The following is a 15,070-nucleotide window of genomic DNA, read 5'->3' on the forward strand; positions in this document are numbered from 1 at the left end:
TTGGCCTACTCTCTTCAAGGATGCTCGTAAGTTTGTCTTGTCTTGTGATGAATGTCAAAGAATAGGTAATATCAGTAAACGTCAGGAAATGCCTATGAATTATTCACTTGTCATTGAACCATTTGATGTTTGGGGTTTTGATTATATGGGACCTTTTCCAAAGTCCAACGGGTATACTCATATCCTAGTTGTTGTTGATTACGTTACTAAGTGGGTAGAAGTTATCCCAACAAGTAGTGCTGATCATAACACCTCTATTAGGATGCTTAAAGAAGTTATTTTCCCTAGATTTGGAGTCCCTAAATATCTAATGACTGATGGTGGTTCACATTTCATTCATGGTGCTTTCCATAAAACGCTTGCTAAGTATGATGTCAACCATAGAATTGCATCTCCCTATCATCCTCAGTCCAGTGGTCAAGTAGAGCTAAGTAATAGAGAGATTAAACTAATTATCCAAAAGACTGTTAATAGGTCTAGAAAGAATTGGTCTAAGAAGCTTGATGATGCACTGTGGGCTTATAGAACTGCTTATAAGAATCCCATGGGCATGTCTCCGTACAAAATGGTTTACGGTAAAGCATGTCATTTACCTCTTGAGCTAGACCATAAGGCTTATTGGGCAATCAAAGAGCTCAACTTTGATTTCAAACTTGCTGGTGAGAAAAGGTTATTTGATATTAGCTCACTTGATGAATGGAGAGCTCAGGCATATGAAAATGCCAAGTTGTTTAAAGAAAAGGTTAAGAGGTGGCATGATAAAAGGATACAAAAACGTGAGTTCAATGTAGGTGATTATGTCTTGCTATAGAATTCTCGTTTAAGATTTTTTGCAGGAAAGCTTCTCTCTAAATGGGAAGGTCCTTACATTGTTGAGGAAGTATATCGTTCCGGTGCCATCAAGATCAACAACACGGAAGGTAATTTTACGAGAGTGGTAAATGGGTAAAGAATCAAGCATTATATCTCAGGTACTCCCATAAATGTCGAAAGCAATATTATTAATACCATAACTCCGGAGGAGTACATAAAGGATATTTATCAGCCTGTTTCAGACTCCAAAAACGAAGAGGTATGTGATTCGGTAAGTAAACCGACTCCAAAACTTTTCCAGTAGCAATTTTTCTCCGTTTTCGAATTTTTAGAAAAATTGAAAAATTTAAAGTAGTCCGGAAAGCGCACGAGGAGGCGACAATCCTGCGAGGCGCGGCCTACCCCCCTGGCCGCGCGTGGGTGGCTTGTGGGCACCTCGTGTGCCTCCCGGACTCCGTTTTCTTGAGGAGTACTCCTTTTGGTCGGGAAAAATTCATTATATATTCTCGCGGAAGGTCTGACCCTCGTATCATGCAAATATCCCCTGTTTTCGTTTCGAGCCTGTTTCTGCCGCAGATTTAGAGCAAGATGTCTTCTCAAGATTCAGAGGGGGAGAGCTATGTGGCCGATTACCTTGCTAACCCCAAGGTCCATGGGGACTTGGATCATTATGGTTTGACCACTGATGAGGAAGAAGATTATGATCCCAAGGGGAAGGAAGGAACAAGTTCCAATGAATAGGAGTCTCCTCTACCACAATATGGAAACACACATGTGGAGTTCAAGAAGTCAAGCCTCCTTGACTCAAGGAAGAAGCTTAAGATTTTGTTTACCCCTTCTCGTCTTTTGCAGGAGAGTAAGCAAGAATTATGCCAAAGGGTGTTGAGGCTTGATACGTCCATTTTGCATCATGCTTTCATGTTGATATTTATCGCTTTATGGGCTGTTATTACACTTCACGGTACAATACTTATGCCTTTTCTCTCTTATTTTACAAGGTTTACATGAAGAGGGAGAATGCCGGCAGCTGGAATTCTGGCCTGAAAAAAGAGCAAGTTTGAGTTACCTATTTTGCGCAACTCCAAAAGCCGTGAAAATAAACAAGGAATTATTTTGGAATTTATAAAAAATACTAGGCGGAAGAAGTACCATAGGGGAGCCACCAGGAGGCCACAAGCCTGCTAGGCGCAGCCTACCCCCCCTGGCCACGCCTAGGGGGCTTGTGGGCTCCCTGTTGGCCCTCTGGCTCCCCTCTTTTGCTATAAGGAGGGTTTCGTTCCATAAAAAATAAGTAGGAGGCTTTCGGGAGGAATCGCCGCCGCCACGAGGCGGAACTTGAGCAAAACCAATCTAGAGCTCCGGCAGGGTCATCCTGCCGGGGAAACTTCCCTCCCGAAGGGGGAAATCGTCGCCATCGTCATCACCAACACTCCTCTCAACGGAGAGGACTCATAACCATCAACATCTTCATTAGCACCATCTCATCTCCAAACCCTCGTTCATCTCTTGTAACCAATCTCCATCTCGCGACTCCGATTGGTACTTGTAAGGTTGCTAGTAGTGTTAATTACTCTTTGTAGTTGATGCTAGTTGGATTACTCGGTGGAAGATTATATGTTCAGATCCTTGATGCTATTCACTACCTCTCTGGTCATGAATATGGTTATTCTTTGTGAGTAGTCACTTTTGTTCCTGAGGACATGGGATAAGTCTTGCTATAAGTAGTCATGTGAATTTGGTATTCTTTCGATATTTTGATGCGTTGTATGTTATTTTTCCTCTATTGTTGTTATGTTAACGTGGACTATATAACACTTCACCATTATTTGGGCCTAGAGGAAGGCATTGGGAAGTAATAAGTAGATGATGGGTTGCTAGAGTAACAGAAGCTTAAACCCTAGTTTATGCGTTGCTTCATAAGGGGCTGATTTGGATCCACTAGTTTAATGCTATGGTTAGACCTTGTCTTAATTCTTCGTTCGTAGTTGCGGATGCTTGCGTGAGGGGTTAATCATAAGTGTGATGTTTGTCCAAGTAAGGGCAGCACCCAAGCACCGGTCCACCCACTTATCAAACTATCAAAGTAGCGAACGCGAGTCATATGAACATGATGAAAACTAGCTTGACAGAAATTCCCATGTGTCCTCGGGAGCGCTTTACCTCCTATAAGAGTTTGTCCAGGCTTGTCCCTTGCTACAAAAGGGATTGTGCCACTTTTCTACACCTTTGTTACTTGCTACTCTCTACGAATCATCTTACCACACAACAATCTGTTATCGATAATTTCAGTGCTTGCAGAGAATACCTTGGTGAAAACCACTTGTCGGTTCCTTCTACTCCTCGTTGGGTTCGACACTCTTACTTATCGAAAGGACTATGATAGATCCCCTACAATTGTGGGTCATCAAGGCTTGAAGAGGAAATTAATGATCTGAAGGAGCAGAATTTTGTACTCAAGAGGAAATTAAACAAGTTCAAGAACTCTACAACAACTCCACCACCATCACCTTCGAAGGAAGACAATTAAGCACTGGTATGGGCGCTCCCCTTGGCTTGTGCCAAGCTTGGGGAAGTTGCCCCGGTATCGTATCACCATCACATCTTTTGCCTTTACCTTTTTCTTAGTTCGATCCTTTTTGGTTTTATCTTTCTCTAGTAGAATAAAGTTCTGAGTATGTTCTAGGCTTGAGTTTTGCTTTGTGTTACCCCCAATGTATGCGAGTTCGTGAGTCATATAATAAAGGGTGTTTTAGTCAAGGGCCTTTCTTCATGCCACGATCTGAAGAAAAGAATAATAAAGAACAAAAGCATGAAAGATCATGTAATGATCTTATGGGAAGTGATGGCTTCACATATAAAGAGAATGTTGATTGAGACCTATTGTGGGTGGATGATGTCCCACAAGCGTATGGGATCGCAACAGTTTTCGAGGGTAAATTATTCAACCCATATTTGCTGGTTCGCATGACGGGAAGCGAAAGAATATTCTCAAGTATTAGCAACTGAATGTGTCAGATTCAACCACACCTGAAAGATTAGTGTCTGCAAGCAAAGTATCAGTAGCAAGGTGGTATGATAACAACGGAGCCAGAAACGATCTGGTGACAAGGCAGACTATTCCTAACTGTTGTATCAATGGCGCCAGTAAAAGCTTTGACAATCCCCAGCAATAGCACCAGAACAGGCACGTTGACAGGACATTAGTGCCAACAATGTCTTGCAACAAGTAACAGCGGAGTAGCAAGGAACAGTAGTAGCAGTAGGAGCAAAGTAACAAGTAACAGTAGTAGCAATAGTAGCAGCAAAGTGGCCCAATCCCTCTTGTAGCAAGGGACAAGCCTAGGCAAAGTAACGTAGCGAGAACCAGTAGTAAAAGACTCATAGGCAGTGGATCGGTGATGGATGAGTGTGACGGATGTGATTCATCATGTAACAGCTCTAACACGAAGAGATATGTGGCTAGCTCCCGTTCGTCGATCTAATGTAGGCATGTATTCCGTATGTAGTCATACGTGCTTAAGGAAAAGAACTTGCATGGCATCTATTGTCCATCCCTCCTGTGGCAGCGGGGTCCTAATGGAAACTACGGGATATTAAGGTTCTCCTTTTAATAAAGAACCGGACCAACGCATTAACACGCGGTGAATACATGAACTCCTCATACTATGGTCATCTCCGGGAGTGGTTCCGGCTATTGTCACTCCGGGGTTGCCGGGTCATAACACATAGTAGGTGACTACAACTTGCAAGATAGGATCTAAAACACACATATATTAGCGACAACATAATAGGTTCAGATCTGAAATCATGGCACTCGGGCCCTAGTGACAAGCATTAAGGATAGCCAAGTAGTAGCAACATCAATCTAGAACATAGTGGATACTAGGGATTAATCCCCGTCAAGAACTAACTCGATTACATGATAGATCTCATCCAACTCATCACCGTCCAGCAAGCCTACGATAAGATTACTCACGAACGATGAAGAGCATCATGGAATTGTCGATGGAGAAAGGTTGGTGATGACGATGGCGATGATTTACCCTCTCCGGAGCCCGAAACAGACTCTAGATCTGCCATCCAGATGAAGAACAGGATGTGGCGGCGCCTCCGTATCGCGAAACGCGATGAAACGTTCTCTCTGATTTTTTCCATGCGAAACGGAAGATATAGGACTGAGATTGGGGGCGGTGGTTCCACGTGGGCCCCACAAGCCTGCATGGCGCGACCTAGTGGGGTGGCCGCGCCGTGTTGGCTTGTGGCCCACTGGCACACCCCCTCACGTGGATCTTTGCGCAGGTATTTTTCTTTTATTCCAGAAAAAATCTCTGTAAATTTTTAGGACGTTCCGAGAACTTTTATTTCTGCACAAAAACAACACCATGGCAATTCTGCTGAAAACAGCGTCAGTCCGGGTTAGTTCCATTCAAATCATGCAAATTAGAGTCCAAAACAAGGGCAAAAGAGTTCGGAAAAGTAGATATGACGGAGACGTATCAACTCCCCCAAGCTTAAACCTTGCTTGTCCTCAAGCAACTCAATTGAAAAACTGAGAGAGACAAAAGAAAAACTTTTACGAACTCTGTTTGATCTTGTTGTTGCAACTATGTCTAACTCACAACCAGAAGTTCAGCAACATCACAAGCAAACCACAAAAGCAAATGACATCTAGGTCTAATGGTACACTCATATCAATGGCATAATCAACTAGCGAGCAAATAATAATAAGCCTCAAGTGTCAACACTTCAAACAAAACAACATGAAGCAGTACAAATAGATGGTATCTCGCTAGCTCTTTCTGAGACCGCCAAACATAAATGCAGAACACCTTAAAAGACCAATGGCTGACTAAACATTGTAATTGAAGGCAATGAAGATCCAGTCATAGTCACACTCAACACAGTTAAAAGCAAAGCATAAAAATGACGGAGGTGCTCTCTAACTGGTGCTTTTGTAAGAGGAGGATGACTCAACAGGAACATAAATAGACAGGCCCTTCGCAGAGGGAAGCATTGATTTGCAGAGGTGCCAAAGCTCAAGCTTTTAAAACAGAGATAATAATTTTGGGTGGCATGCTTTCATTGTCAACGCAATGACTAAGAGTTCTCAATATCTTCCACGCTACACATGCTATAGGCGGTTCCCAAACAGAAAAGTGAAGGTTTGACTCCCCCACCACCAATCAATCACACTCCACGGCTAGCCGAATTCTCAGGTACCGTCGAAACCAACATCAATCGTGGGGGAGTTTTGTTTGCTATTATCTTTTCGATTTGAGCATGGAACTGGGAATTCTAATTACCGGCCCCTTTCTCGTGAATGATAGTGAATAAACACATATCAAGGATAACACGCCTAGCATGGAACATACCAAAAGCCCCCTGTCACCACATGAGCGGTTCGGGCATGCAAACCAGATTATTTCTTGAAGATTTAGAGAGTGGCACATGCAAATTTACTTCGAACGGCAGGTAGATACCGCACATAGGTAGGTATGGTGGACTCATATGGCACAACATTGGGTTTATGGAAGTGGATGCACAAGCAGTATTCCCGCTTAGTACAAGTGAAGGCTAGCAAAAGACTGGGAAGCGACCAACTAGAGAGCGACAACATTCATCAAAATGCATTGAGAGTAACTAGCATTGAGTGCAAGCATGAGTAAGACATAAATCACCATGAACATGAACGTCATAGATGCTATGTTGATTTTGTTTCAACTACATGTGTGAACATGCGCCAAGTCAAGCCACTTGAAACATTCAAAGGAGGATACCATCCTATCATACTACATCATAGTCATCTCAACATTCATGTGGGCATCCAAGGCAGACCATTATAAGCTCCTAGCTAAATAAGCATGGCATAAGCAACTATGATCTCTAAGTTGTCATTTCAAACATGTTTCTCTCACAACAAAGCTGAATCAGGCATGAAGAGCCAGTCATATTTACAAAAACAAAATAGATGAGTTCATACCAGCTTTTCCATGCTCAGTCACTTCATCATACATCGTCATTATTGCCTTTCACTTGCACGACCGAATGATGTGAACAATAATAAGCGTGCTCGTGCATTGGACTACACTGGAATCTGCAGGCAAACACAAAGGAGAAGACAAAGTAATATGGCTCTATGAAAGCTAAACAGGTACGCATGCAAGAGCCACTAAACAGTGTAACCAATATCTTCTACCTTGACCCAAGGAAAAATAAAACTATCTACACGGGAAAGCTCCCAACAAGCAAAAGAAGAAAAAGAAAATATTTTTGGGTTTTCTCAAACTAGACAGACACACGAAAAGAAAACGAGAAAAAGAAAATAAACTAGCATGGATGATACAGCGGCAAAGTGTGAACACCGGCTAACAAAGTGAAAGCATAAGCAAGAATGTAAAGTCGGTGAGAACACGTACTCCCCCAAGCTTAGGCTTTTGGCCTAACTTGGTCTACTCCCAAGGAGGGAAATAACCAGCTCCGGGGTACTCCGGAGTGGACTGTGGATGCCACTGATGTGTGAGCTCCTCTGGCTCCCACTGATAAACTGGCGTTTGGTACTCGACTGGCGGCTCGGGCACGGGCACTTGTGGTTGGGCCAAGCCCCAATATGCGTAGATGTCCGAGGGCATAATAGTGTACCTGCCTGCATGAAGATTGAACAAAGAAGGGGCAGGCAAAGTAATAGTCTCATGAGTACCCTGACTAAATACCAGGTTATAAATCATCCTTCCACCTATATCTTTATCAAGAAAGTCATGGCGAACCATGCTATCGTAATCTAGATATCTCTCGGGAAGAAGAATCTCTTCTTCCTCCTCCAGTCTAATAGGTATCTCAAAGTGTCTGGCAAGACGGGTGGCATAGATACCTCCATAGACAACACCTTTAGAGCGGTTAAGGTTCAACCGTTGAGCTATTATAGCGCCCAAGCTATAAGTTTTATCGTTATAAAGGGCTTCGCGCAATGCAGCAAGATCTGGGGAACTAAGTGACCCAGCTTTCCCATGGCCAACCAAACATTTTCCCACAAATAGTGAGAAGTACCGAAGCACGGGAAAATGAATGCTAGCAGCTCTTGCACAAGACACTCCTCTCTCCTCTCCTACAGCAATTGTACCAATGAAAGCTTCCAAGTCCCATGGACGAGGTTCGTGAATATCCCCAACGAAAGGCAATTTACAAACATTGCAAAAATCCTGGAGTGACATGCGCTGGGGGACATCATAAAGTTTAAACTCAACCGTAGGAGGATTCTTCCTCGGATAGAAGTTAAAGCTTTGTACGAATATATTAGTGAGGAGGAGGTACTGCGAACACTTATCTTCAACGAAGGCGGTTAGGCCTGTGTTCTCCACCAAGTGGTAAAAGTCCTCATAAATTCCAGCGGCGCGTAAGAACGCGTCGCTTGGCCATTCGCACGGGCGAACTTCTGCAACTCGAGGGACCGGATACTTGGGCTTCTTCTAACTCCCATCATCCTTGGGGTCACGTCTTGACAAGCCTCTTAAGAACCTCCTCATCTTTTCCCTTTTCTATCTCTGAAAATTTCTGAAATTTTTAGTGACTCTAAGGAAAAGAGAATAAGGCTCAACGAAACTCATAGCAACTACTCCAACAAGTGCCTAGAGACCATATCACGCATCAAAACTACTTGGGACCAGCTAGAATCGGCATACAAAGCATAAGAACATGGTCACCAAGGCAGCAAAAATACGCGGAGTATAAGGCACTAGAGCAAAAACTAATTGGACCAATGGAGGAGTCACTTACCAAGTAGTAATTTCCCCAAAACAGTTCGGAGAACGGTGATTTGAGCAAAGAGATCGAAAATCCCAGCAAGAGGAGCAAGAACACGGATTTGAGTTGCGAAATGATTTTTTCTAGAGGTAGGAGAGAAGGATGGGAGCAAGAATGAGTGGAGAGGGTGCCTGTGGGCCCCACAAGCCTGGGTGGCGCGGCCAGGGGGGTGCCCGCGCCCCTAGGACTTGTGGCTGACTGGTATGGCCCCCAGACAGACTCTTTGTCCCAGTATTTTTCAAATATTCCAAAAAAAATCATACTATATTTTCACAGCGTTCGGAGAAATTTTATTTTCGGGGTACTTTTCTACCGGACGCTAAAACATAAAGTAGGGAAAAATAAACTAAATCTATCATTTTTCTTCTAAGCAACCTAAAGTGGAAGCTTGGAACAGAGGTTTGTGACTCCTTGATTCATCCATCTCATGGTCATCGAAAGAAATTCGTCAATGGGGTTGATCAAATCCCCTCGACAAAACTTTCTCGAATCGCAAAAGAGAGAACGGAGAATTTTTGAATAGTCACTAGGTCACCTCAATGGGGATGTGTATCTCCCCAACAAGCAAATCATACTTCATCTTGACACGAGGAATAGGGCATTCAAAGCTGCCAATAAGAATCGATGAAGTTTTTTCGATAGCATTGATGCAATGTACTCGATATTGTTTCTTCGGAAAGTGCATTGTATGCTCATTACCGTTGACATGGAAAGTGACATTGCCTTTGTTGCAATCTATAACAGCCCCTGCAGTGTTCGAAAAGGGTCTTCCGAGGATGACAGCCATGGCATCGTCCTCGGGAATATCCAAGATAACAAAGTCTGTTAAGATAGTGGTGTTAGCAACCACAACAGGCACATCCTCGCAAATGCCGATAGGGAAAGCAGTTGATTTGTCGGCCATTTGCAGAGAGATTTCAGTTGATGTCAACTTATCCAGTTCAAGTCTACGATAAAGAGAGAGAGGCATAACACTAACACCGGCTCCAAGGTCGCATAACGTAGTTCTAACCTAGTTGCCTTTAACGGAGCAAGGTATAGTGGGCACACCAGGATCACCTAGTTTCTTCGGAGTTCCACCCTTGAAGGTATAATTAGCAAGCATGGCGGAAATCTCAACCTCAGGTATCCTCCTCTTATTAGCCACAATATCTTTCATGTACTTAGCATACGGCGACATCTTGAGCATATCTGTCAGACGCATCTGCAGAAAGACGGGTCTGATCTTTTCAACGAAGCGCTCAAAATCCTCATCATCCTTTTTCTTGGATGGTTTTGGAGGAAAGGGCATAGGTTTCTGAACCCATGGCTCCCTTTCTTTACCATGCTTCCTAGCAGCGAAGTCATTCTTATCGTATCTCTGATTCTTAGGCTGTGGGGTATCTGTTGGAATTATGCCCTAGAGGCAATAATAAATGTATAGTTATTATTATAATTCCTGTATCAAGATAATAGTTTATTGTCCATGCTATAATTGTATTGAATGAAGACTCATTTAAATGTGTGGATACATAGACAAAACACCGTCCCTAGCATGCCTCTAGTTGGCTAGCCAGTTGATCGATGATAGTCAGTGTCTTCTGATTATGAACAAGGTGTTGTTGCTTGATAACTGGATCACGTCATTGGGAGAATCACGTGATGGACTAGACCCAAACTAATAGACGTAGCATGTTGATCGTGTCATTTTGTTGCTACTGTTTTCTGCGTGTCAAGTATTTATTCCTATGACCATGAGATCATATAACTCACTGACACCGGAGGAATGCTTTGTGTGTATCAAACGTCGCAACGTAACTGGGTGACTATAAAGATGCTCTACAGGTATCTCCGAAGGTGTTAGTTGAGTTAGTATGGATCAAGACTGGGATTTGTCACTCCGTGTGACAGAGAGGTATCTCGGGGCCCACTCGGTAATACAACATCACACACAAGCCTTGCAAGCAATGTAACTTAGTGTAAGTTGCGGGATCTTGTATTGCGGAACGAGTAAAGAGACTTGCCGGTAAACGAGATTGAAATAGGTATGCGGATACTGACGATCGAATCTCGGGCAAGTAACATACCGAAGGACAAAGGGAATGACATACGGGATTATACGAATCCTTGGCACTAAGGTTCAAACGATAAGATCTTCGTAGAATATGTAGGATCCAATATGGGCATCCAGGTCCCGCTATTGGATATTGACCGAGGATTCTCTCGGGTCATGTCTACATAGTTCTCGAACCCGCAGGGTCTGCACACTTAAGGTTCGACGTTGTTTTATGCATATTTGAGTTATATGGTTGGTTACCGAATGTTGTTCGGAGTCCCGGATGAGATCACGGACGTCACGAGGGTTTCCGGAATAGTCCGGAAACGAAGATTGATATATAGGATGACCTCATTTGATTACCGAAAGGTTTTCGGAGTTACCGGGAATGTACCGGGAATGACGAATGGGTTCCGGGAGTTCACCGGGGGGGGGGGGGAACCCACCCCGGGGAAGCCCATAGGCTTTGGGGGGACACACCAGCCCTTAGTGGTCTGGTGGGACAGCCCCAAGGGGGCCTATGCGCCAAGAGAAAGAAATCAAAGGAAAAGAAAAAAAAGAGGGAAGAAGTAGGAAGGGAGGGGGACTCCTCCCACCAAACCAAGTCCAACTCGGTTTGGGGGGGGAGTCCTCCCCCCCTTGGCTCGGCCGACCCCTTGGGAGTCCCTTGAACCCCAAGGCAAGGTCCCCCTCCCTCCTCCTATATATATGGGGCTTTTAGGGCAGATTTGAGACGATTTTCTCACGGCTGCCCGACCACATACCTCCATAGTTTTCCCTCTAGATCGCGTTTCTGCGGAGCTCGGGCGGAGCCCTGCTGAGACGAGATCATCACCAACCTCTGGAGCGCCGTCACGCTGCCGGAGAACTCTTCTACCTCTCCGTCTCTCTTGCTGGATCAAGAAGGCCGAGATCATCGTCGAGCTGCACGTGTGCTGAACGCGGAGGTGCCGTCCGTTCGGTACTAGATCGTGGGACTGATCGCGGGATTGTTCGCGGGGCGGATCGAGGGACGGGAGGACGTTCCACTACATCAACCGCGTTCTCTAACGCTTCTGCTGTACGATCTACAAGGGTACGTAGATCACTCATCCCCTCTCGTAGATGGACATCACCATGATAGGTCTTCGTGCGCGTAGGAAATTTTTTGTTTCCCATGCGACGTTCCCCAACAGTGGTATCAGAGCTAGGTTCATGTGTAGATGTCTTCTCGAGTAGAACACAAAAGGTTTTGTGGGCGGTGATGTGCGTTTTGCTGCCCTCCTTAGTCTTTTCTTGATTCCACGGTATTGTTGGATTGAAGCGGCTTGGACCGACATTACTCGTACGCTTACGAGAGACTGGTTTCATCGTTACAAGTAACCCCCTTTGCTCAAAGATGACTGGCAAGTGACGGTTTCTCCAACTTTAGTTGAATCGGATTTGACCGAGGAGGTCCTTGGATGAGGTTAAATAGCAACTCATATATCACCGTTGTGGTGTTTGCGTAAGTAAGATGCGATCCTACTAGATACCCTTGGTCACCACGTAAAACATGCAACAACAAAATTAGAGGACGTCTAACTTGTTTTTGTAGGGTATGATTGTGATGTGATATGGCCAACGATGTGATGTGATATATTGGATGTATGAGATGATCATGTTGTAATAGAAATATCGACTTGCACGTCGATGGTACGGCAACCGGCAGGAGCCATAGGGTTGTCTTTATACTAACATATGTGCTTGCAGATGCGTTTACTATTTTGCTAGGATGTAGCTTTAGTAGTAATAGCATAAGTAGCACGACAACCCCGATGGCAACACGTTGATGGATGATCATGGTGTGGCGCCGGTGACAAGAAGATCGTGCCAGTGCTTTGGTGATGGAGATCAAGAAGCACGTGATGATGGCCATATCATGTCACTTATGAATTGCATGTGATGTTAATCCTTTTATGCACCTTATTTTGCTTAGAACGACGGTAGCATTATGAGGTGATCTCTCACTGAAATTTCAAGACGAAATTGTGTTCTCCCCGACTGTGCACCGTTGCTACAGTTCGTCGTTTCGAGACACCACGTGATGATCGGGTGTGATAGACTCAATGTTCACATACAACGGGTGCAAAACAGTTGCGCACGCGGAACACTCGGTTAAGCTTGACGAGCCTAGCATGTGTAGACATGGCCTCGGAACACATGAGACCGAAAGGTCGATCATGAATCATATAGTTGATATGATTAGCATAGGGATGCTTACCACTGAAACATACTCAACTCACGTGATGATCGGACTTGGGATAGTGTAAGTGGATCATGAACCACTCAAATGACTAGAGAGATGTACTTTTTGAGTGGGAGTTTAGCATATAATTTGATTAAGTTGAACTCTAATTATCTTGAACATAGTCTAAGTCCACTTTAAATATATTTGTGTTGTAGATCATGGCTCACGCAAGTGTCATCCTGAATTTTAATACGTTCCTAGAGAAAGCTAAGTTGAAAGATGATGGAAGCAACTTTGTAGACTGGGCTCGTAATCTTAAGCTAATCTTACAAGCTGGAAAGAAGGATTATGTCCTTAATGCTGCGCTAGGAGATGAACCACCGGCTACGGCTGATCAGGATGTTAAGAACGCTTGGTTAGCACGTAAGGAGGACTACTCAATAGTTCAATGTGCAGTCTTGTATGGCTTAGAACCGGGACTTCAACGTCGCTTTGAGCGTCATGGAGCATTTGAGATGTTCCAGGAGTTGAAGTTTATCTTTCAGAAGAACGCCCGGATCGAGAGGTATGAGACCTCCGATAAATTCTATGCTTGCAAGATGGAGGAAAACTCGTCTGTTAGTGAACATGTGCTCAAAATGTCTGGGTACTCAAACCGTCTAGCTGAACTGGGGATTGAACTCCCGCAAGAAGCTATCACTGACAGAATCCTTCAATCACTGCCGCCAAGCTATAAAGGCTTTGTGTTGAACTACAACATGCAAGGGATGAACAAGTCTCCCGGCGAGTTGTTTGCGATGCTGAAAGTCGCAGAGTCTGAACTCCGTAAAGAGCATCAAGTGTTGATGGTGAGCAAGACCACTAGTTTCAAGAGAAACGGCAAAGGCAAGAAGGGCAATTCGAAGAAGAGCGGCAAGCCTGTTGCCAATCCGCCGAAGAAACCCAAGGCTAGACCTAAGCCTGAAACAGAGTGCTTCTATTGCAAGGGTATGGGTCACTGGAAGCGCAATTGCCCCAAGTATCTGGCAGATAAGAAGGCGGGCAAAGAAAAATCAGGTATATTTGATATACATGTTATTGATGTGTACTTAACCGGCTCTCGTAGTAGTGCCTGGGTATTCGATACTGGTTCTGTTGCTCACATTTGCAACTCGAAGCAGGAACTGCGGAATAGACGAAGGCTGGCGAAAGACGAAGTGACGATGCGCGTAGGAAACGGTTCCAAGGTTGATGCAATCGCCATCGGCACAGTGTCACTTCAACTACCATCGGGATTAGTGATGAACTTAAATCATTGTTATTTAGTGCCTGCGTTGAGCATGAACATTATATCTGGATCTTGTTTATTGCGAGACGGTTACTCTTTTAAGTCTGAGAATAATGGTTGTTCTATTTCTATGAGTAAGATCTTTTATGGTCATGCACCGAATGTGAGAGGATTGTTAATATTGAATCTTGATAGCGATACGCATATACATAACATTGAGACCAAAAGAGTTGGAGTAAACAATGATAGCGTCATATTTTTGTGGCACTGCCGCTTGGGTCATATTGGTGTAAAGCGCATGAAGAAACTCCATGCTGATGGACTTTTGGAGTCACTTGACTTTGATTCACTTGACACGTGCGAACCATGCCTCATGGGCAAGATGACTAAGACTCCGTTCTCCGGAACAATGGAGCGTGCAAGTGACTTGTTGGAAATCATACATACCGATGTGTGTGGTCCAATGAGCGTGGAGGCACGCGGCGGATATCGTTATTTTCTCACCTTCACTGACGATTTAAGTAGATATGGTTATGTCTACTTGATGAAGCACAAGTCTGAAACATTTGAAAAGTTCAAGCAATTTCAGAGTGAAGTGGAAAATCATCGTAACAAGAAGATCAAGTTCCTACGGTCTGATCGTGGGGGTGAATATCTGAGTTTCGAGTTTGGTACTCACTTAAGACAATGTGGAATTGTTTCGCAGTTAACACCGCCTGGAACACCACAGCGTAATGGTGTGTCCGAACATCGTAATCATACTTTGTTAGAGATGGTGCGATCTATGATGTCTCTTACTGATTTGCCGTTATCATTTTGGGGTTATGCATTAGAAACAGCTGCATTCACTTTAAATAGGGCACCATCGAAATCCGTTGAGACGACACCGTACGAACTGTGGTATGGCAAAAGGCCAAAGTTGTCGTTTCTTAAAGTTTGGGGATGTGAT

This window comes from Hordeum vulgare, chromosome 3H (genome assembly GCF_904849725.1).
Source record: "Hordeum vulgare subsp. vulgare chromosome 3H, MorexV3_pseudomolecules_assembly, whole genome shotgun sequence".
NCBI lineage: Eukaryota > Viridiplantae > Streptophyta > Magnoliopsida > Poales > Poaceae > Hordeum > Hordeum vulgare.